The sequence below is a fragment of the Xylocopa sonorina genome, chromosome 1 (genome assembly GCF_050948175.1).
Source record: "Xylocopa sonorina isolate GNS202 chromosome 1, iyXylSono1_principal, whole genome shotgun sequence".
NCBI classification, from domain to species: domain Eukaryota; kingdom Metazoa; phylum Arthropoda; class Insecta; order Hymenoptera; family Apidae; genus Xylocopa; species Xylocopa sonorina.
The window spans coordinates 13,846,495-13,870,178 of NC_135193.1; the positions used below are offsets into that span (position 1 = coordinate 13,846,495).

Genomic DNA, 23,684 nt, shown 5'->3' on the forward strand with positions numbered 1-23,684 from the left:
CTGAAATCAAAGTGCACGTATCCACGCTCGATATCCATTGCATTATTCGCATATCGAACAAGCTGTCGTTCAAATTTTTCGTACAACTTTTTTTCATTTATTATAAATTTCACTCCTTCATTGGTATTCTGTACCCTTCTCGAATCAAACAAGCAAATAATTTTTCCATAATTAAATCGATTCGTTAGTCGAAATTCACTGATGCTCTCCAGTACCAAGAATTTTTCATATCGCTCTGACGCGCGACAGTAGATTGAGCAAGACGAGTCCAGCAGGAGATTCAAAGAGCTCATTCGTTCTGATAAACGAAAGTATTATTAAAGAAAAGTTGTTGCAAATAGAAAGCGGACGATATTAACCTTTCCTGAAACCTGTTTGGTGATAGAACTTTATTACAATTAGAAGTCTCGCTGAAACAGTTTCGACATCAGCTTCAACGTGACTTCATCAAAGTCTGTCTACGCGAGCCTAATGTAATAAATGATCGATTACAGGAGAACGTTCACTCTAATTACCATAACTGACCGGCATTGCTTACAGGAAACAGAATTACGTATTGTCCTAGTGCAAGACGCTTTCTCTTGCGCGTTGCAACGTGTGTGGTACACTTAACTGCATTCCGATCTCGTTTTACCGTGAAAAACGAAATTGTGAAAATCGAGCACGAACAGCCGCCGTCTTATCTCGCAACGTGCTCGTAATCATCCTGTATCCGCGTGTCCCTGGATTCTCATGCTGCCGTGACTACGTGCATACGAATATAGTTCTGTGTTAATCTATTTACTCGATATAACGCAGATGTAATTTTACGTTAACTCAGTTGGTCGATATCGCCGTGAATCACGGAAGAAAATGTTTTGATCCTCAGAATAAATCAATATTATATTCCACGTTTATGCAAAATGTTCAAGAAGCGAAGTCGATTGACGTTGGATGAGAAAGCAATGAGTTTCCAGTCATTGGATTTCAATTTTAAACACTCGCATCGAGAGAAGATGCGACATGTTAAACGTTCCTTTCGTACCATCTTCTCATTTAAACGCAAGGAAATAGGTAAATCATAAGGTTACCATAAATTGTGGATGATTATAATTTTCTTCAACCCCTGTGATCACTTCTCTCGCCGCGTTCTCAAGGAAATGAATGAAAGGAAAGAAAAAATGGGTGGAAAGTGAGTGCGTTAAACGCAAAGTGAAATGAAATAGAGGAAAGGCAGTCAGAGCAGATTACATAAAAAGAGAGAGAGAGGTGGAGATATTGAATGGCATATCTCTTCGAAGCCACGTGGAAAAGTGGCAAATTAACGGATCAAACATTAATAACTAAAAGGTACGATGAAATCCTTCTTACGCATTCACGATTGCACTCGTCGCGTGCATGCTCGTTTCACTGAGACAGAAACGAAATTAAAATAAAATGGTACCTGCAGGTGAGCAAATGATGTCGACGGCATTTCGTACAGGAGTCTCGTAAATGTTCGAATGATTGAACGATTAACCATGGCTCGTGATGAAAATCGATCGAGGTTGTTGACCCTTTCCATAAGTCACGCCGCTGTTTGCGTGCACGTGCACACGTGTGTGTGTGTGTGCAACGTGAACCGGCCGATTAAATATTTTATTCGCAACGAAGTCGTCTGGAGCATGGATGTGTGCTGACCGATCGATGTTACCGCGAAACGTCGACGTCGCTCTCTCGGACACATCGTTTGCAAACACTGTAATTTCAGCTTGTCGCTCGCAGCGAGACATTGGTCAATCGTTGGGTTAAATCTAATATTCGCCTGACGTCTCTCGACTCTACGAGCCACGGTAATTATATACATTACTGTTCGTTGCCTTTTTTCACCAGCTACAGGGTATACGTCGCGTGGAAGCGACTCTATCCAAAAAAGTTTCACAGGCCATCGCAGGCATATTCGACTAACTTTCACAGACCGATAGAAGTCGTGCCATTTGTAGGCTGCTTAAACGCCTTTCTTCCTCTCGTTTCGCATGGGTTAAGATTGTTACTGCGTTCAGGGAGTTTTTGTCAGTTTTACGACAGAATATCCGGTGAAACACTGTGCAAGCTCGGTTGCGAATTCCCACGAGCCACTTCGTGGTCCTCCAGGCGTTCGCGATTGATAAAGCTATCGTTGTTAGCGAAGGATCGTTGCATTTTTAATTTTTAGAAGGCTATAAAATAACGTTGATGCCATTTATTAAAATAACTCCCAGATGACCCTAGATTACGTCTCTAATCTCGTCAAAGTTCAACGCACGCGAGTTTGAAACAGTGATGTTCAATTTACGCACGGTTTTATGCAATTATGCAAGTATTGCGTCAACCAAGCGTCGCCCATCCATTCGTCCGCCGCGTTTCACCGTGCAATTACCAAGCGGTATTATTCAGACGATGATATAATTAAAAGCTGCCAGTGCATTTCGAGATAACGAGGGGATGCTGCCTTAATTGCTCGCGATTCGATCCGCGATTTAATTCGCCCGTTTATGAAACGCTAATCGTTCAAGGGGCGAGCAAGTTCGGCACGAAGTCGATCGGTTTCGAGGGTGCAATGTCGCGTAGATGCCTCTCGAGCATCCTTGGAACTCCACTCGAAGATATTGGCAATCCGTTGATCGAACAGTGTCTTGCATTTAGAAAAGTAGCTCGATACGTTTCGTCGTTCATTTCAAGGCAATCGAATCGCTCGCCAAATTAATTCGCCTCTACCATACCCTATTTTATTAAAATTTCAAGTTCCCAGAGAAACAGATATTTAACATCGACAATATTGGAGGTGGATTGTTTAATTTCACTTCGTCGAATGAATATCATCCAATTTCCATTGAAGTTTACTTTACTCGAACGAGAAATATCGAAGTATCGAAAATTCGAGCCTCTACCATTTCCATGCGTGAAACAGAAAACAAGAAACCCCCCTGCGATACGATAAAGTCTATTCTAGAATTATTCCATTTTTATGCGAATAATGACGAGCATTGTTATCAGAGGATTCCATTGAAAACAAATATATTCCAAATTAATGAGTCAGTGGCTAAATAATCGCGTAATTCTACCGCGAGGAATCTATTACGAGAAACGTAGATAGAAAATGGAATGTTTCAGCCGATAGACCGACGCTGTCGGCGCCGCGAGCGTCGCTACGACCGCGAATACATCCGAACGATTTAATTTCGACCAGAGTAGAAAAAAACCAGATGATACGCCCACCGTGATAAACAACGAGCCACTCGCAATGAAAGATCGCGCGTGCAATCGAATTCCAGCGTAAGATCCCGCGTGCCGCTTTTCATTCTGCCAGCGCTCGCTCGAATCAATTAATCGCGACCGACGAAGCGAATCCTATGGAAAAACAAGGAAATCCAGAGGAGGATTTGCGACTTCTATTCGCGTGGATATCGAAAACACTGGCTGCAACCGCTAATTTTCGTTACAGCGAACCGATCGATCGATATCCATCGAAGTATCGCGTAAACAGTAAACGTAACACGTACCAGAAGTCTCGAGAGCTCGGTTCACCGAGCCGTAGAAATTCACCGCGCCAACTTCCTCCGCTTCGTTTCATATCGATCCGGACTCTAGATTCGCGTTCTAAAAACGATTCTCCTTGATTAATCATTTACGAGCAATTAACCATCCATTCTCGAGAAACTTCTCCCGCTTAACCACTTCGAGTAATGAAAAAAAAAGGGGCAGCGAGCAGAAGAATTCGAAGCGGATACCTGGCGCTTTAAGAGCGAGCAATTTTTCACGTGGAAAAGTCTTCTCAGCCACGTATTTCGCATAATGATAGTCGACGATACTTTTCGTAGCTGTCCAACGTAAATCGAAATTAAGATAAACCAGTGAACGGTTCTCCATCCGCTTAGAATGGGGTTCGCTGCGACGTCCTCGCCCGCTGACGGCGTTCCTCCCTCTCTCTCTCTCTCTCTCTCTCTCTCTCTCTCTCTCTCTCTCTCTCTCTCTCTCTCTCTCTCTCTCTCACCCTGATCTTACATTAACCTTATCGACGTCGAACTCGGTTCCGGGTTAACCTTGTAATTCCGTAATCCCATCGAGTTTAACTCGATCGAATGCGGCGGTGCCCTCGGCCCGGAATTAATCGGGACCATCGGCGCCGGTTTCGCCTCGATTTCAGCGAAACGCAGTCGAGAACGACGTACGCGCGTGTCTATCTCTCTATGCCTCTCGTTGTCTCCAACTCTTCGCGTGTCAAGGAAATCCGCTTGGTTTTTAACCTTCTATCTAATTCCCCTGCCAGCCGCCGCGTCGTTTCTCTGATACCGACACCTTGATCTCGTTTGTCCTGATCTTTCAGATTGCGTACGAGGAGAAGGCGACGGTGTGAAAATCGTCTTTGAAGTGACACGAAATGGAAGGTACTTAGCATTCGCGTGTCTACCATTGCGTAACCGAAACGGATTCCCTCGTTCTTGAGACGATTCAGGTCAACGCTTTCGTGGTCATTGAAATTTGCTCGTATATGTTTTCAGGTTGATCTTGAAACTATCGAGAATGGCTGAAAGTGCAGTGGAGATCGTCAGACGCGAGAAATTCGTACGTAATGTTGCATTTTGTTACGACGATGCGTATCCGTCCGTCGATATCAGCAGCCGCGCGGAATTCGACGTGCGCCCGTTTATTTCGCATTATCAGGAGTACACTCATCTACCACGAGCGTTGATAATTTAACGAGGGGCGTGTAGTTGATTACGTTTACAGGGAACCCCAATTCCCACCGTTCTGGAACCGGTTGGCACCAATTAAATTCATAATTAATTATTGGAAATTCCCACGAGTGCTAGCAACCTGCTGAAAAGCTACGAACAGCGAGAGAAAAATTTTCCGTAATAAGAGATGTTCAGATTACTTTTCAATATCGCTAATATTCCGCTGCGTTCGCGTATCTCATTTCGGCTTGACAAGGGCGCACGCATAGGACACACGTAGAAATTATATACGAAGCGAGCTAAATTACTGAATGATAAAGTTCAATGGAGTTTAAGTTCATAGGGAAAACCGAGGTGAACCACGTAAATTGGATCGTTAAAAGTTTTGTTATTACACCAGGGTTATTGTCTTCGCGGTGTACCGTACAACATTACTAGATTCTGAACTTTACTACGAACCAGAGTTGTTACAAATAGAAATTTGAACACACGTGCGTCGCTCGTTTCCGTTTGTTTCGTACATGTCCATACAATTTGTACGACTATGAATAATACGAAGAAGTACACCCAAAATGGTTTTCTATAAATTTTATACGAAATTCGTGTTCACATGGAATATCGCAGCGTTTGAATATGAATGGGAATCCCTATTAATATGCTTCATCTTGGCGAATAAAGAAACCGTTGTACAGGGTATCGCAACCTTCCGTTGTGGAAAAGGAAAGAACACCGCTGTCGAGGTTACAATCGACACGGATATTTCATATCTATCAACGCCAATATGACACCGTGAAAGCGTGAAATTTACTGCGGATTGCGGAGTACAATGTAGCAACGGCAACAAAGTGACGTTACATAAAACGGACATCACGCTTTGTATAAAATAGCGAGGTGTGCATATAGAAATGTAGGCTCGCGTACGTAACGCGTCGTTCTTTGTTAGGGAAACTGCACGATTTCTTTGTACCGCCACCGGTTCTCACGAAATGGAAAAGAGTAAAGCGACCCTCGCGCGCCATTCTCATTTTCATCCTTTAATTCCGTCGTTAGAGCTCCACGCCGCGCATACGGTTCGCGTTTATGCAAATAATACGCGTTATAGCTATCTAGAATAAAACACCCCGATACATCGTCGCACGTAACATCGCGTATAATACGGAACAAGCCGCGCGCGTACCTGCAACGCAAAGCAACGCGGCTTTTGTTCCCGTCGAACCAAATTTACATACCGTATTATGTTGACTTTCGAAATAATAAACGCTCCCGCGTCTCGTCTCTTTTTTTCTGTTTTTTTTTTTTCTTTTACAAAACTGTTATTCGCATGCAGAAAGCCCTTTTTTCGCGCTTACGCGCACGTAGCCAGTTTGAAAAACTTCGCAACCACTTCACGTGAATCAACGCGATTCCAGCGTGCCGCGCGGATGTAAAATGAAAACGGTTTTTAAAGACGTTTTAGAAAGTATTGTGGCTCTTGGTTGTTCTTTTCGATGAATGGGAGCGAACCGGCGACTTAATCCGTAGACAGTCACCGCGTTCGTAATTAAAGTTTAATTAAAGTCCTTGCGTGAATAATACGCTGTGTGCACGCGCGGTTTTTAAATTCCACTTTACGTTCGCGTAAATATCCGACGCACTGCAGAGCAACGTTCGCGAGCTATGTAAAAATATTCAAATTGAAATTCAGATTTTCACGGCGTCGACAAATACGATTGGCTCCTAATCAACTTTCGCGATTCCTCTGGAAACGACAACGTGTCGCGAACTCTCCTGTGCACGTCGATTTTTCACCGCGCTGCGGCTGAGCCGAGCCATGAAATATGCATCGCGACTTGGACATTCCCGCCTTTTTCCTTCTTTACGAGAGCATACCTTCGATCCGCGAGTTACGTTTCCACGTATGATAATTCTGCTTGTTGCGCAATACGCACATGTGCCGCACGAACGCCATGCGAACGGTGAATAACTGAAAAATTTCATTCGCGTACTGTTGTTGCGTATCGTGCTCTACAGAGACTTCAACGCGATCTGTACTCAAAGTTTTAATCAACAATTTGCTCCTCTCAAATACTTCGAATATCTTTCAAACTTTCTCGCAGAATGACAGGGAAAAGAAAATAGACGAGCAACTTTGTGGCTTCCTCTGTTTCAGAGGATTCTGCGAAATCCTATGAAATTGTGGTAGACGGCGCGGATTAACGTGGCTACGGCCGTTTCCTCAATTTTTCAGTTGTTTGGAGCAAATAAAAGCACGCATTCATTTTTCGACCTAACAGTCAGACGGATACGAAGTAACGTGTGCGAACGGAATTCAAGCGGAAGGATAAATATTATATAAACCTGTTATAAAATGAAGAGTTTAATTTAATGCGGTAAAAAAGGTTTCGTTGAAACTGGTATGGCGTTGGTAAGAAAAAAAAAAAAAGAAGAAATTCAGCAGCATATGCGCTGTGTTGAACGTAATAACTCTTAATGCTGGGTGTTGCGAAACCGTGGACCACGGTTTCAGCGTCGGAACGCGGAGGCGGACTTTTCCGATGGGAAACTCGCGCGCGTGCAGCAAAACGAGAAAATGCCCGGTGCCACGGTTCACTACGACGCGCGGCACGGCTCGTTACGAAGCGTGAGCTCGAAAATTCTGTTTCCGTAGCAGTGAACGAATTACGGTAACAACCAGCGCCGATTAATTTAAAATCCTTTCGCTGCAAGCTTGCGGAGATGCTACGCGCTCCACAATGCGCGCCGTTCTTTGCTCTGATTTGATTTTATTACGATAAACAGTCCGTTATCCGGCTGTTCTGCTTTACACGGTTTCGCTTTTCGCGCGATGCTTTTGTAACGCATACCACGGGCTACGCGCCTTTTTTCTAAATGCTCACTTTCGAGACGTTACGATTCCCTTTAACATTATTGTTTACGAAGCCAATTAATCCATTTAAACGAATAAAACCAGAACTCTGTGTTTTATACTTCCAGCTTGTTTGGCGAATGAAAACATTCGTTAACCTTCGCGAGACAGTCGATTAATAATTGATTGACGATGTTCGATCGTCGATCAATATTGGCATTTAAACGGAAGTCACGCAGTTTACTTTAGAGAGTGAGTCATCAGTTGTTGTCGGGATTCCATCGTATTTTGTAAGCTGGTCTCGTCTTAAAATGTTCCAAAAAATCTAAACGCAAATTTCAAAACTTCAAGAGATCGTTCGTAACTGACCTGTGATACAAACTTTTTACGAAACCCTCTATACGCAATGGTTCGATCCTCTACCAACTCTTCCACAGACCAATAGCAAACAGTTTTCAAGCAGTATCAAAGCAATTTGTCGAGAAGTATTAAACACACCAGTAAATCGTTAGAAGCATCGAAACGAACAATTTCCTACCGCCCTAACGCCTCAGAAAGCAATGCTGTATCTCTGATATCGCAATCATACACGGGACTCGCGATCGGCAAAGTGGATGCACTGGAACGCATGCGCTGGCGCATACCTACCGTAAGAGACCGTGGCAGTGATTGGCGGACCGCAAGCGACTCCGAAACTCGAAGCGTACGTGCACGACTCGCGCAGTCAGTCTCGCGCAGAGCGTCGTACAATGCGCATTGTCGAGATTTGACGGTGTTCCCGCGTCGAATCAGTGCGTTTGAAAATTTCCGCGAACTCAAACCGGGCCATCGTGCGCTACGTGACGGCCGGCGAGTGACATTTCCCGCTTGACGCGAACGAAACGAAAGAACGGAGGATCCGTCGGTTCGTTCGCGTTCGACGAGCACGGACGCGCCAAGGTTCGCATTGTCCTTTCGCTAACGGGGGTCTCGAGTTTTCAAAAATCGTTGTGCAACCGCAGGCGAACCGCCGTTCCTTGGCTAGCCGCGTGTTGACGTTTCCATTCTCACCTACCGTCGTTTTTTCGCTGCGCGTGGATTTCGATCGGGCGTCAAACTTGTTTGCCAATCCTTTTCACGGCCCGTTAAATGTCTGCGGTATCAGTCGAATGTTTAAACGTTACGCGCCGATCGTGCATCGAAATTGTTCGCCACGCTTTTTTGTAACTGCCGGATGAGACTCTTTGGTAACGACTCGACAGGTTTTGTTCGGTTGGAAAATCCTGAGGAAGAATCTCATCGCGTGGATATGGAATTTTTTTTTTGTATTCGACGAAGCGAGTAATAAATGTCCGATCGATGCGTAGAGTAATGTACAATTAAATTTCGATGCTATTACAGCGGCGATACGAGTCGAAATATTCGCGATTCTCATTTGGTTTTGTTATAATCCCTTTGCAGTGTAATACGACGATGGAAATAATTAAAATATTTCAGATAAAAATTTGTATTATTTAATACACGTTTAATAGGTATTCGTATCTGCGCTTTCATGCAGAAAATCAAACGCGAGTAATGTTCGATCCAAACACGATTCACATTTCACTGGTTTCTCTCACGGTCGTTTTCTCTGCTCTTTCGATGGTTTTTTCGTCGCGGAACAAAATTTTCCCGTGTCAGTCGGTATTCCACGGCGGACGAGGAGTTAGGACGAGGCTTCTTCCCCCCCTGCAGGGACTTGTTAGTCTGAAATTCAACGCTCGGCTAGTCGGACGAGTACGATTGACAATCAGCCGTGCAATTCCGTTCAATTCACCCGACTACCGCGACAAACTTCTCCGATAATTAAGCCGCTTATCCGGCGAACCGCTTTTGACCATTTCCCCGCTTATGACTCACCGTGTAATTATTTTAACGAGCCTCCCAACAATATGGTTAAACGAACACTCGCGTTAATGAAAGTATCGTTTACCTGGTCGACAATGAACTTAGCACTTAAAAAACACGATTGGACTTAAACGAGCCAGGTAACAAACGCCCTCGAGAGACAGAACTTTCCTTGTCGACCCGCTTGTTTACAACAATTATCGCTAGAAAATTATCGGACTGAGTCACCAAATATATTAGGCTGTAAACTAATGCTCGCAACTGTTCTTAGTAACTGGTCATTAATTCCTGATAGCGAAAACCGAACAACGGTCGAAGTTGGAGAAAGAACACGTTCCACCAGATACAACCGTCTTTAATCGAGATAGCAGGTTCAACGATCGTCCGTGTATCGAATTTTTTGCTCTTCGACTAATAGACGAGTACCATTAATTGCTTGACTAATACATAATCGCGGATATAAGAAACTTTCAACTTCCGTAGGAACCTCTGTTACGTGAGACACGTGGAACGTTCAGGATCGCGATAGAATCTCGAGAAAACTTTCCGATCCTCAGTCAGATCCCCGAAAAAGATTTCTGACCCTAGATTTCCCGGCTGACCCGTGAAAAATCTCCTCGATCAGGCTCTACCTGGCCGCCCAAAGAATTCCCAGCTCGATCCCACTCCGAAAACATTCTCCGTTCGTCTCGACTTATCGTCAGTTGGGCGAGGAAAACCTCTCGACTTGTCCCCACTCGTGGAAAACCGCCAGACTCGCAGGTCCAATTAACTTAAACGAGGCATCCATCCAGTTCCGCGGAACCGCGAGAGTGTCCGCACGCATTTCTCCCGTATCCGCGTTTTTACAGCGAAACGGAACTGTCGCTGAACCGGCGTGGAGCAGCAGTCAGTCAACGGACGCGTCACTGACACGGACTTTTACTCGATCTCTCGAATCGTAAACGAGCGTTTACTCGATCGATGGTTACCTCGCGCGATCCTCGAGCACTCGAATCATTCGCATTCGATTCCTTCTCGCCTCCGCGCGGGGTTAATTGCCCCATCGTCCGTGCTCGCGGATGCAAGCGGGTTAACGGGGCGGAATTATTTGGTAGATCGGAAGGGAAGGACGCGCGAGTGGCGAAGAGAACGCGTCGCCATGGGTAACGTGTGTTGTGGGCCGTGGGTGTAGTGCGAACTCCGTAATCGAAGGGAAGAGACCGAAGGTGGAACGGAGACGGGCATAGCGTGTCTGAGAAAGAGGGACGAGTGAAAGGTAACGGGGTAAAAGAAGGAAGATATAGAACGCGTGGACAAGCGTGACCGGCGAGACTTCGAAAGGCTACTCTCTCGTGGCCGCCGCGCGGTGGAGGTGGCCAGCGAGAGGCGGCGAGGGCAAAGAGGGAGAATAATGCGGACTCGTTGCTTCCGCCTTGATCAACAGGACGTTTCGATCTGCTCGTAGTAAGTAGAGGAACCTGAATTTTATCGTTGATCGTGCGCTTTTCAGAATGCCTCGTGGAATGGTTTTCGTGCAGGTGCTTCGCTCGAAGCCTCCGTTTCGATCGCTCGAGTTAGTTGGATTCGAGTTGGCATCCTCGATTTCGCGGCAAGTTCACGTTCAAGTCTGCGATCTTTACCGCGATCTTGGTACGCGAGATGGATCTGCGTCGGTTCAAAGAGTTATAGAATGGCTTTACGTTGCCTCGATCCGACTGACTGGAATTCAATTAACGTTGCTAATTGAACGAGAGCGGTGCGATTGCAATTATTAAACGTTTCTTAGGAACGAGTAAGTTAAGTCAGATGCGAATGTACAAGGTATAAACGGACAGCGCGAGTAAGGAATCAGCAAAGACGGTGATACAATTTTAAGCGTCCTGTTAAAGGCGCTGCAGCATCCTCATCCCTCGAAGCAGCCATCTGAAAAGCACAGTTCCCTTAGCGATATTAAAAGCAAAGCGAGCGATGTAAATTGCGGTGTCGTTGAATATTTTAATCGAACGATAAATTACGTTGCTCGCTTTGCATTCAATTTTTCTTCGATCGCCTAGCGTTTTCAACCACGTCGAGCAGAGGTGTATTTTCACCCCGAGATGGGCTCTTCGGCACGAAAGGGTTAAAAATAGAGGGAAAAAAGAGGTGGGAACGTGCGGGAGCAATTGACCGCAAACTTAACCGGCAGTGTCCGTCGAGAAAAGAGAACTGGACGGCCATAAGTGGTCCAGACATATTCAAGGATGTTTCCAGCACAGGGTCTAGTCGGTCAATAGAAAGTACAATACAGTACAGGTCGCGACAAGTCCTATAAACCGTTACAGCACGGCTCGTTCGTCCAACCACCTACTTACGTATCTTCTCGACGACCAATGCTGCTTATTAAGATACTCGAAACGTATGGAGTCACGATTTTATCTAGAAACCTTCCATTGATTTTCGTCCGCGTGTACCAGTTTATTATTAATTAGCGACGAGACGAATTTTTTATTCACGCCATCCCTTGCGAAGCCTCGAGATGTCGTTCAGATAGCAAAGTAATCCATTTCGTCAGCCGTTATCCGAGGCCCGATAAACGAGGTCATTAAGAAACACGTAGAATTCAATTTGCCGACTTAAAGGACCGCGTGAAAGAATCATCCTCATTGGAATACCGTGCGCCTGAGAGTTGTCAAATTAACGTAATTGGATTAGTCGCGGGTCGTGACTTGAATGCCGCGTTAGGGAAACGTGAAAAACCGGGCTTTATCAAAGTAGTCATTTTCTTTGACGAAACTCCACTTACCACAGTCGAGTACGAGGGCGACAGAAAAAGATACGAAACGTCTTTTACATTTAACACTAGATGCTTCTTACGAAAATTCGATGTCAAGCTGGTAGCAACTATTTAATTACCACTATCTTTTAAGTTGAAAACCAACTTGACATTGCTTTAAAAAATCTTTGTATATAACGCCTGGAATTCTGATTCTTAAATGCCACGTAATATTTTATCGTTTATAACAGTCGAGTTACTATTCTCGTACACTCGGTTATACGGGGTTAATAAGATTAAAGCGATCGAGAATTTACGCAACCACTTAATTTAAACGAAACGAAACTTCCACGAATCCTTAGGAGACTGATGAAATCTTAGAGTCGCAAATCGAATTATGAAGTGTTCATCCGAAGGTGAATTGGCTTAATTAAGTAAGCGAGACTTCGTAGACGTCGGACTGCGAGTCGCTGGCATCTCGTCGCGACACTCTTGCTTCGTCAACGGAACATTTTCATCGTTTTATGAAGAAATTCGAAGCACGTAACCAGCTCAATTACAACGACGCAGCTTAACCCGAGCGTATCGATTATTTAAAAAAGATAGAGCAAGCTTTCAGAGAGACAGAGGTACCTGTTCAACCCTCGCGTAACTCGTGGACTTCTGCCACTTCGTTAGCGCTGTCGTTCTCCACCGTTCTGAATCGCGACGATTTCCATCGATTCGAGACGAGTTAACGCAAAACCTGGTTCGCGTCTGGCGAAAACGCGGAATATATTATCGAACAATCGCGCTCGTTTAGGAAAAACCGGTGGTGTTCAGGGCGTCGAGTTGCGTGCGAGCCATTGGACACGGATTCGCGAGCGTGTAAATAACGTTAGAAAGTTGCGAAAGAACCAGCTGACTCATCCGCGGAGTGCTTTTTCTCATCGTTGCGGAACCGATACTGTGGCTGTGCATGCACAAGTCCAACGACGGATAAATATAGGGGAAGTTCAGCGTGTTATCGAAAGTAATTGCGCGATTTAAAAGTTTTGGCTACCCCTGCGAACCCCTAACGAGCGTTCACGCAAATCTCTCTGAACATTTCTAGAAAGACTAATGAGAAATGATAATCGAATAACAACTCCGTTTTATACTCTAAATATTGGAATGCGCGCTTTCTTTCGAATATTTTTCAGCAATTTTCTGCGTATTTATTTGCAGAAAATAATACACTTCCTGTGCAGATATCCAACCATAGATTACGTAACGTTCACTTTTGATTATTAATGAAAATTTTCACTGTTAAACATTATACACTTCTCAAGCATGCGGTCGAACCTACTTCCTACATTTAAGTAGAAAGCTTCGCTGGTATCCTCGCGTTAATGAGCTTCTAAAACGTTCTCTACCGAGCTCTAACATTCAATAACAATTTCACCCGTATCGATACGCTCGTTATCACTAAAATCCAAGCGTTAACCTTCACTAGTCCATATCAGATACCTGCGATACTTTTATCACCGATATGGAAACGTCAGCTGTTATATGCACCGAGTCCACGTCGCTCTTTCCACAGAATTTGCAAATCAATTAAATCTAACGTGCAAAAATGATTTTTTCACCATTCGAGACTCAGGCGAGAATCGTTGGTTATTGAATAGACGTTTGCAAACTTGTACCTGGCAGAAATGCGGGTAATAATATGGTGGTTTGACGCTCACCATCTTTATTTCGCTGCCAATACGTAATCGCAGGCATTATGTACACAGAGATATGAGAATTGCACGAGAACTTCGTTTTAACATCGAGAATAACATTATCGATCGCCAGTTCGTTCCATTGGTCATTAAAAATTCGAGAGTCAAAAATTCGCTCGTACTCATTCTTCTCGTGCCGTTGGATGCTGTCGTTCCCCGTTTACCGGACCGAAAAGTTACGGTATTCGACTGTGTGTGCGTGCCTGTACACGCGGAAAGAAAGTTAAATTTATGCAGTCACACACGAAGAGTACCGTTTTAATCTTCGTCGATAAATATCACTGGCTAGCGACGGCGAATGCGATTTCGACCACTGTACCATTCCTCTTTCTTCTCCACTCGGTGCTTAAAAATCGCTGGAGGACTTGTTTACGCGCGAACGCGAAACGGTGCGTCTTCTGCGTCGAGCAGTGGCTTTTCCAACAGTTCACAGTTTCCCACGGAACTTTTATTCGTTCGTCATCTGACGATTTTTTCCTCTATTTCATAAATGATTCGTGCGGATATAAATCGCGTGATATTTTTTTATTTCTTTAGGGAAACGAATGATTAAAAGGAACGCTGAGTTGCGGCTCACTGTTACGTATTTAATTTGAACGTTATTTATTACCCCTCTGCGGTTCAGCGGTTTCACCGTGGTACCACCATTTCACATTATCTCCTATACGGATTCCCTCGATCGGAAATAAAATTTCCCCTTTAAAGTCTCGAAACTCGTGGAGGTTTCCAAACGATTCTATCAGCAGGGACGATATATACCAATTGTTATTTAAAAATCGAAAATAAAGGCTCGCTAGCTGGGCGAAGTATTTACTTATAGAAGAGGACGCGTCAGCTCGAAGCGACGCGCGGAATGCGCTCTTTGTCGTCCTTCGCGATCCTTTCTCTCATTCTTGCTATTATACCCTGGCCATAGAATTATTTTATAAAGGTGAAGGAGAACTGCGTGTACAATTTCTGTTCGAATAAAAAACGAAATAATAGCCGCAGAGAGCAGTTCGCTCGTGTTATCGACATTTGTTCGTGAAAAATAGGGACTCGAAATGTCTGCGGCAGGGATTATAAATAAATACCATCGTTCCTCTAACAGCGGACGAAGAGAGAGAGAAGGGGGGGACCAGAGACAGTCGCGTACCATGAAAAAATAATATTCCTCCCCGCGGTGGAAGTGGGTTTCCAGTGGCAGCCTCTCCCATGCCATAATTCAACTTCCCGCGGCGTACCAACAAATTAGAAAAATTATTGTCTGGCTTGTACGCGGTCTTCTTTCGTTCCCCGTAGCCCCTCGAGCAACCGCACCGCGGTGCCCCTTCCCTTTCATTCTTTTTCCTCTTCGGACGGTGTGCGTGTTTCCGCCGTATTTTCACCGGCATACCTCCGCGTACACACGCTCCCACGTCACGCGTGACACTCTCAATGGCCCACGCAACACACCGCCCGTGCAATTATCATTTTTTTCGCTTCTAATCGAATAAGCCATTCAACAACGCCCTTTCTCTCCGTCGACGCGTTCGCGCGCATATCAAGCGCGTTTCGCACCCCTTCGCGCCACCCCATTCTGCTTTGTATCGTTTCTAATCGAACTTACAAGAACAAATTTACAAGAAGTACGTTCGACTTTTGTGGAAATAACCAGTTAAATTGAGACGCGCGAGCCGCTACGATTTGTTTCAGTTAGGCAAATGTAGTTGGCAGAGTACGTTATTCTATCTCGCTGCAGATGGCTGGTTTGCAGATACGAATGGCTTTTGTACTCGCTTTCTGGCATGAACCAGCCAGCTCTAAATGGATTCTCGAAAGAGAGAGCATGGAAGAGTATAACGGATCGCGTATGACTTTCAAAAACACACACGGAGAGACACGACGGTGCAATTAAAAATAATGGTCGTTCCAGAGACGTTCGAATACCCGCGCGGAATCCGTTGAATTGTCATTTGACGCGCGATCGTGCGGGAAATTAGAACTGCGTCAGGATGGATTCGTAAGTGGCACGATGGAATATATTAGCCGGTCCCACCCGTTTGACCTGTCACTTCAATAAATAACATCATCTTGCCGGATAAAGAGCAGGGGAGTAGTCGAGGACTTGTGTAACAGCATTAAATGTCAGGTCAAGAGACTGGCTCCGTTGGCCGGATTACGGTTTCAATCCTTCTACGTAGACTTTATTTCACGGCGAACGCTTCACGGCGCGCCTAGATCTTTGCCGTTCTCTGACCATTACGTTCCTCGCGTCCAACAACTGCGCGCTGTATCTGATCTAATTGAACTTATGTACCTCTAGGTGCTAGTTGATTCAAAGGCTACTGTTTTCGTGCACCATAGCCTCCAAGATGGTCTCGAGTTCGCTGCTACAATTCTACGCTGTAATCGCTCTGTCTTCTCCTCTCTTAATCAATATCTGAAATTGTACCATAAATTAAACCGTGGATATTTACTTTTTTCATTTATTACGAAACGAGCATTTGTTGGAGTCGAAGAAACTTGTAACAGAATTCAGAAAATAGACATTTCTAAATCGCACGGTGGTTCTGAACGTGAAACATTCCCACGGCGACCGTTCGTTTCGTTCCCCGTGCACCGAGTCACACTTAACGGGGAGCGTTTCGTTGGTCACGAGATTTCGTGACTCCCGGTCGTGGTTTTCAGGTCAAACCACGATCTCGAATGGAATCGTGCCCCGTTTTCATCCAGCATCGCGCAGCGCACCCGCGACGACACTCAGAGCGCGGACATTTAGAAACAGGCGCACCCAGCCCCGACATTTTCCGTGGGACACGCGTGCGTATCCTCGCCGGTTCTCAGGACCGCGCTCCGTTCGTTGCCTAACATTTTCGTGCCGCGTTTAAATGTTATCCGTGCGAGTGTGCGATTCGAGAACACGGTTGCACAACCGACACCCAGTGTAACGTTAATACATCTTCCGATTCAGCCGAGTGCGAACGCGCGTCGCGTCGCTGCCATTTTCATTGTTCCTCCGGCGTCTAATTGCTCTTTCGTGGCTGAAAAAAAAACAACGTTCCGCTGAGAGAGGGAGAGACGGCTCGCGATTTGCAAATCGTTACCACAATTTCTCTGCGTTGCTTTGAAAAAAGGAGTGAAAAAAAAAAAAGGAGAAACAGTTAGGCTTTTGCGTTACGTTACGTAAGTTTCGTGTTAAGCAGCCGCGCGATCGAGCAACCACTATATAACTAACAACTATTATTCTATTTATACGTCCAGCCGCTGCATTTTACGGTCCGCGTTCTATACGCGCCACTCGTTGTTAGATTAAAAACAATCAGTGAAATGATTTCTCCCTTCTTGCGCTAGATTTGCTTCGGAGAAACGAGCGGCGGTCCCGCTGGTAATCGTCGAGGCCTCGATTCGAGCAGTGTCTTGAAACGTTCCCGAGATTTGAACAGCAACCGAGGTACAAACGTCACACACTGCCGAGATGATAAGATAAGAACAATGACTTCGTAAACCACTCTATACTACGCGCGAACATTCCATTTTTCATCGATGCCAATTTCCTCTTCTGTCCTTCCATGGAGATATTTATGTGGAGAGAAATTCGTTAGAGTCTTACTGTAAACGTAGAAACGTTGCGACTTTGCGACGTTAATTCGAAATAGTCCAAGATGGCGGACTGGACCACCGTTATCGAGATATTACTCGACAATTAACCGAGAGAAAAACTGTCGAACGAGAATTTCCAAGAGCCGCCCGGAAGGAGAATCAGGCGCGAACTAATCCAATTGCGGCAATTCGAAGATCGGTTCGTTTCGCTTTCCAAACGTAATGGAGGGAACGAACGGCACTTATTAACAATGGCAGCCCGTCGAGGCGAGGCGTTCAAGTCGAATTTGTAATCGGCTCGGCTGGCCGCGTTGCAAATCGCATAGAACGTAAAAGGCTCTCCAATTGAACTCTCGCTTCGTGCTCTACGGCCAACGAGGTTCCGTGGCACACATTACGTGCCGGTTGCACGTGTCCAACGGCGAGCCGGAAGCGGCTATTTTGAATCGCGCGCGACGATCGCATCCGGCAATTCGGATGTATTAGAGGCGCGCGATTCGAAAAATCCTCTCTTCGTCTTGATTCGATTTTGCTTCGAGCAACACACGCGTACTCGACGCCTTTTCTTGCTACCCAACGCGCGCAATTAAGGAAAAAGTTCATGGCGTGAAGAAATGCCGTGCTGCAGGGAGGAATAATTTTATTATCGACTTACTACGGCCAATTAAAACGTGCACTTTTCCGTATTGAAGATTTCATTGCTACGCGAACGGAAGTCTCTCTGAAACTCGTCTCCTTGGTCCTGATTTATGATTTCGGTTTCGAGTAACCGTGAGACTGATACCCTGAATAACGTATCGCGGATCGTCTGACCCGAAGAACTTATCTAACCGAATGATGGGCTTGAATAAGGTAGTGGGTTAAAGTCAAGTGAGTTTGGCTCCGCGCGAGTGTTTACAGCGATAAAAGTTATACCGGGAGATAAAAATAAAAATAAGTCGCTCCCGTCGTAAAGTGGATGCTTTTTACGGAGGCAAGTGTCCGAAACAAGTTCGCAATTTATGGTAAACCGAGGTGAAACGGTTTCTGGAAGTTTTCTTCTCCGTTTAGCCGATATTTTATGAGTCATGACGCAAACATTTTTTTCCCCGAGAAGCAATTTCTATCAGCCGTCGAGTCTCCGCTGCTTTTCACCTCGCTTCGTTCTCGATATTCGCTGTTTCAGCGGACTCCAGCCGAAAAGTAAATAATATCGTGCTGTACATTAATAAAGAAACGATACGCGCGAAATGAGCTTTTCTCCGCTCGCGAAATCCAACTCGTACCGTTACGAGGTGATTAAAGGTCTACTGTTTCTAACTGACCTATTTATAGTGTTTAAATCCTGAAATTGAATACGCTTCGCGTATGGACTTCCGATAAGTTTACAATTTGCAATGATACACGCGTCCTCCGACGCAGCTTGTCCCTCGATCGACCCGTTCGACATCCGGATTCGTTTTCCAGAGTCACGCAGATCGGTCGCGTTATGGCAGATCTTGTCGTGACTGCGCCGTGGCTGGATATCGGATTCCCAGCTACGATTCTGTTTCTCTGACCACAATTAAACCGGATAATAGCAATAATGGGGACACTAATAGCGATACTCGTGATGTAATCGTTACGCTGGCAAATAAGCCTTCGCTCGCGAGTCCAACTAATTTTTCTTTCAATCTTTTCTAGAAATCACCTAGCTGATTCGTTTACAAAATCGATGCATCCTTACAAGAAGACTGCGTACGTGTGTTTGGCTTCCAGATATGGAAGAACGTGATAATCGATGCGCGGTTACCCAAGCGCGATCTATCCTTTGTTCAGCGCATCTTTCGCAATTTGTAAGCGTAATTCAGCTGTAAATCACCAGCGATCGACTCGAGTAAAATACTCGTTTTCGATCTGTTCACCAGGCGGAAACGCGATTCCGCGTTGGCGGAGGATCGATAACGACTAAACAGCGTATCTGTTTGGACACGTTTATGCAGATGCCCCGATGAGTCGACATCTAATGCGATTCTTCGCATTAGCTTTAATCCGCGCGGCGGTTTTGCATATCGCAACAATTGAATCGTAGCTTCCGCGTTTTCGAACGCACGCTAACACCTCGATCGCGGTGATCCCATCGCGCTCTTTCGCGGGCGTTCGTTACGTAAAAGCGTAAATCGAGCACGGTTCACCATCGTGATAAATACGTGACGCAACGGGGCGCTAAGTGGAAAGAAAAATCTGCTGCGGTTATTAGATTTCGCGAAATCTAGAGTAAACGCTCGGTTCCTGGATAAGTCTGTTACTCGTGTTACGTACGGCTCGTTAGCATCTGAATTGGATACAGAATTTCCCTGCAACTTCTCGCTGCTCCACCGTCAATTTCAAAAAACAGTCGCTTCGAATATCTAGTATCTCTGGTTAGATTTTTCTAAACAGTTATGAAATATCATGTCGCAAAACTGTGAATTCAATTCTGTATACATGGTATACCATTGTAACCTCTCGCGTTCCAATTGATTAGCGCATACGCGAACCGAATAACCACGAAGCGGTAATAAAATGCGCGCATATTAGTATACAATAATGGGAGATGATTACAGTGGAATATAAAAGGGGAGATGAAAAAGCAGCCGTTTAACGCGATCGTGTCGGATAGAAACGAAATTGAAAATCGACTTCAAGTTAACAGACATTCCCCGCATTGTCTACATAATGGACGCGCTGCTTCACATAATACATGATTCATGCTTTCCAATCTCCGTTAGGAACTCCGCGAAGAATAAGGTGAATCAGTTACGTCCAGATACGCCATCTTGCCAGCACCTCGCCAGTAAGTCCACCCTCGAAACCGTCTCGAGCAGAGAGTCACGGCTCCCGTTCAGCTCGATCGCTCGAGACTTCCGCGTAATTGGTCGCGTCCCGGTAATTAGAGCGGCAGTCGAAAACATTTGGGTGCAGCGTCGCCTCGACGAAGTTCACCAGGGCGAGACCGTCGGGTTCAGGCAGCTGGTAACTAGCGGGATTTATCAGCCGTGACAAATCTCCGGGACGATTAATCAGCGGGTCCTGCAGCCGTGGAAACGTTCGCGGAACAATTTCCACGGGCTCGCGCCTCGTTACCCGGCCTGCTCCCAGACAACAATAACCACGCAACCGGCGTATGAATAATTCCCGCCGCCGTTTCGCAATTGCCCCGCGCGACGCTCTTTCTGGCACAATGCGCTCCCTCTGTCTCGAACGGGGAAAGAAGCGAAAGTGATGAGATTATGAATCACCCGGCGAATACCTGATCGCGTTGGCAATGAATAATCGTCGTGGATCACCCTTGAAAACGTACCAACGCCTCTGGTCCACGTGAACTTCGTTGCGATACTTTGCAACGCGTTATTGGAACGGAGTCAAAATTACCGACGTTGATCGAGTGGCTGATGAAAAGTGAATCGTTGAGAGTAAATAACGTGTTCGTCGCTTGGATGAGTCTTTGGGATTGTAGAAAGGAGGCTGTACTCGCAAGTCACAGGATGTGTCTGCGCGGCTAACTCGGAGATGAAGATTTTCTACAAGTTTTAACATCTTTCCATCTACCTGCGATCATCGAACGCTCGAGCTATTCGAGAAAGGAAAGAGCGAATCCGGCATAGCGCGAATGCTCGGTCGAAATTAACGTCCGTTCCGCTGGAATGAAACAGTAGGATGGAATTCGCGTAGAAAAATTCCTGCCGCGTTTTCCATCGCTCGGGAGGGACGCGGCGGGCGCGGCGTTCGCTGGCAAACAAACTAAAACACCGTAATGGGGCATCATTGTTCGGAAAGGCGCGACAAGGCCGTGGCTCGTCATTGGATAATTGGACTGTGGCAGTTGCACCCGCCGCTGATATTCGTATTCATAGCCACGCACGCCTCTCTGATGCAACTCTGCTGCTCATGGAATAATGGCTCGGAACGATTTCGAATTCGAGCCTCCAGCGGCGACAACAACGCGACGTCTAAATAGCGGGACAATTCGAAAATGAGCCCAGGTTCGACGGCAGCCATCATGCTCCGGGACGTTTCGGACCACCCACTGCCAGTAGTCGTCGAGGGAAAAGCTTATTAACGCCAACGAATCGTTCGTCTGAAAATTGTCCATCTAAATATCGCGAGAATTAGAGATAGACGGTCTAAACGACTGGACAATTCGACGATGAGGTCGGGTTTGTTCGCCAAGGATGTTTGCCAAGCGCGTTGGGTACCTATGGAAAGAAAACTGTTAGCTTGATGAGAAATCGATGGAACTCGTGGTACACGCACGGACGCGCGTAAAATATAACTCCATTTGATTAAATTATACAAAGAATACTGAAAAAAACACGGAAGATACGACGAGACGTAACATCCGCTAGAAATTTCGAACGTCTAACATCGTAAACTGGTTTCTTCAAACTCTCAAGGAACTCTCGTTTCTTCGAACAAGATTGAGGCAAAGTAACTCGAGAGAGCCACGCTTACGCTCGTCGAGGCTCGCGTAAAAGTGTTATCAATTTAATAAATGCTCTTATCGGGCCATTTTTTCGAAGGACTTTCCAAGGGGAGAGAGGAGAGAATAACAGAGAGGGGCTTGTCCGAGCGAAGGCAGGTCGAGCAGCAGTTTCATCGGGAAACTTATCGAGTTCTTGCCGGTTCGGTTGATGCCCTTAATTGCAATTAGCGTCCGTGGAACGGGGCCGGTGAATTATTCGCGGAATTAGAAATCGAAGGGCCGCGGCGTACGCGACGCTGGTGAAATCTCGTTCGACGTTTTAGTCGATAAAACGAGCGTCGCGATCTTCTTTGGCGAGCGGGCACGCAGCCCAGCTGGAGGATCGCGGGTAAACGATCGGGAAAATAACGCGCAGTTTCCCGCTGTTGGAGAGCGTATTTCTGGTCAAAAGAGCGGACGTAATGGAAAATCGATGGGTTCTCCTTTGATCGAGCGATCGCTGCGTCTCGAGCCACTTTTCGGAGCTCCTTTCGCAAAGTGGCGTCGATTACGCTCGAAAGAGGATTTGTCGGGGACTTTTCCAGCTTGAGAATTGTGACGTACTTCCAGATGAAACATTTGGCTGGACTCGCTTTGAGACGAGCTTCGACAAGCGTATATATGGTTCCTCTTGTTTCCCTCATCTCGCAGGACGCTATCGATTAAGTTAAGCTCGGTTGAGTTACATTAAATTAATCCTTTAAGTGCTACGGTACCGTGTGCGTCCAGCGAAATGTCATCACAGTCGACCATTATCTACTTTACTCAATTCACTTTAATTGAGCTTTTACATTAATAACAGAGCAAGTGAGCGCGTTGCAGTTGAACGCGATATTTTCTACAGCGCGGACAACAAACAGGTATAATGGAATAGTAATTTATCGGTGGCACTATCGAAAACAACTCGGTGAGAAAGGAAATCGATACGCGGGAGACGTGTAATCGCACTTCCGCCGCGGCGACGCGACTAATTACATCACAACGAATCCGTGTAACGACATTGATCAACCGGTACCGCCTTGCCTCCTGGTTCAGGTTTTATTTCGACGCATTGTAAGGCCAGCTCTTACGGTAACAAGGCCGATCGATTACACGTGACTCTGAACGGTCGTCGATTAAATCGTTCGTCGGCTAATCGCGCGATCGCGCTTTACAATCGCCTTCGTTTGGCTTCTTCGTTTTTTCGTTGCCGATTCTATCCTCCTCTAGAAGCTGTTACTCCGCGCGATGAATCAAAGCCGGCATGAAAATGAGTTTGCAAATTAGAAGGGAACGCGCATACGTTTAACATGTTAATGGCGTTAACGTAACAGCCAGAAACACATAACTCTCGGATAACGCGTAGCTATCTCGCGATTGCTATTGCTATTTCTGTAAACGCCAGGAAAATATCATTTTCAACATTTCCGATGTAAAGTAAAACAAACAGAGGAACGCGTATGCCGATCTAAACAGCGATCAATTTTTCCGAGATCAGCCAGCTCGATTAGCCTACTTGCGTATTACAGCGTTAGGAGTGAAAACCGTGAAACCCATTCTAAACGCAATCGATTCCGTGATCGGCCGGGAAAAGTCGCCGATTACTTCCTGAAACCGTTCAATCTGCCGCAAGATCGACCCAGTTTAACGCGTCAGATCCTGCCAAGATCCGCGGGATGCTCGTTTTCATTACTTTCACTCGGATTCCCCTTAACGATCGCTCGCGCAACATCCGCCCCGGACCGTGAACAAACGCAATCACGAATGTAAACGTAAAAATAATATCCCCCACCGACGTGGCCGCGGATTCCGTTAAAAG

At 45.8% G+C, this 23,684-nt stretch overlaps 2 protein-coding genes across 3 annotated transcripts in view; both read left to right on the forward strand.

Annotated features, from left to right (window-relative positions):
• Positions 1-20,901, forward strand: part of LOC143428194 (putative methylmalonate-semialdehyde/malonate-semialdehyde dehydrogenase [acylating], mitochondrial) — a 67,156-nt gene extending 46,255 nt beyond the window's left edge. Inside the window, exon 9 of the mRNA XM_076902925.1 lies at positions 20,892-20,901. The gene's annotated coding sequence lies outside the window, so the exon portion shown is untranslated. The remainder of the gene's footprint in view (positions 1-20,891) is intronic.
• LOC143428096 (uncharacterized) overlaps positions 10,502-23,684 on the forward strand; it is a 35,256-nt gene continuing 22,073 nt past the window's right edge. For both annotated transcript variants that reach the window (XM_076902769.1, XM_076902759.1), the window contains exon 1: positions 10,502-10,833. The gene's annotated coding sequence lies outside the window, so the exon portion shown is untranslated. The remainder of the gene's footprint in view (positions 10,834-23,684) is intronic.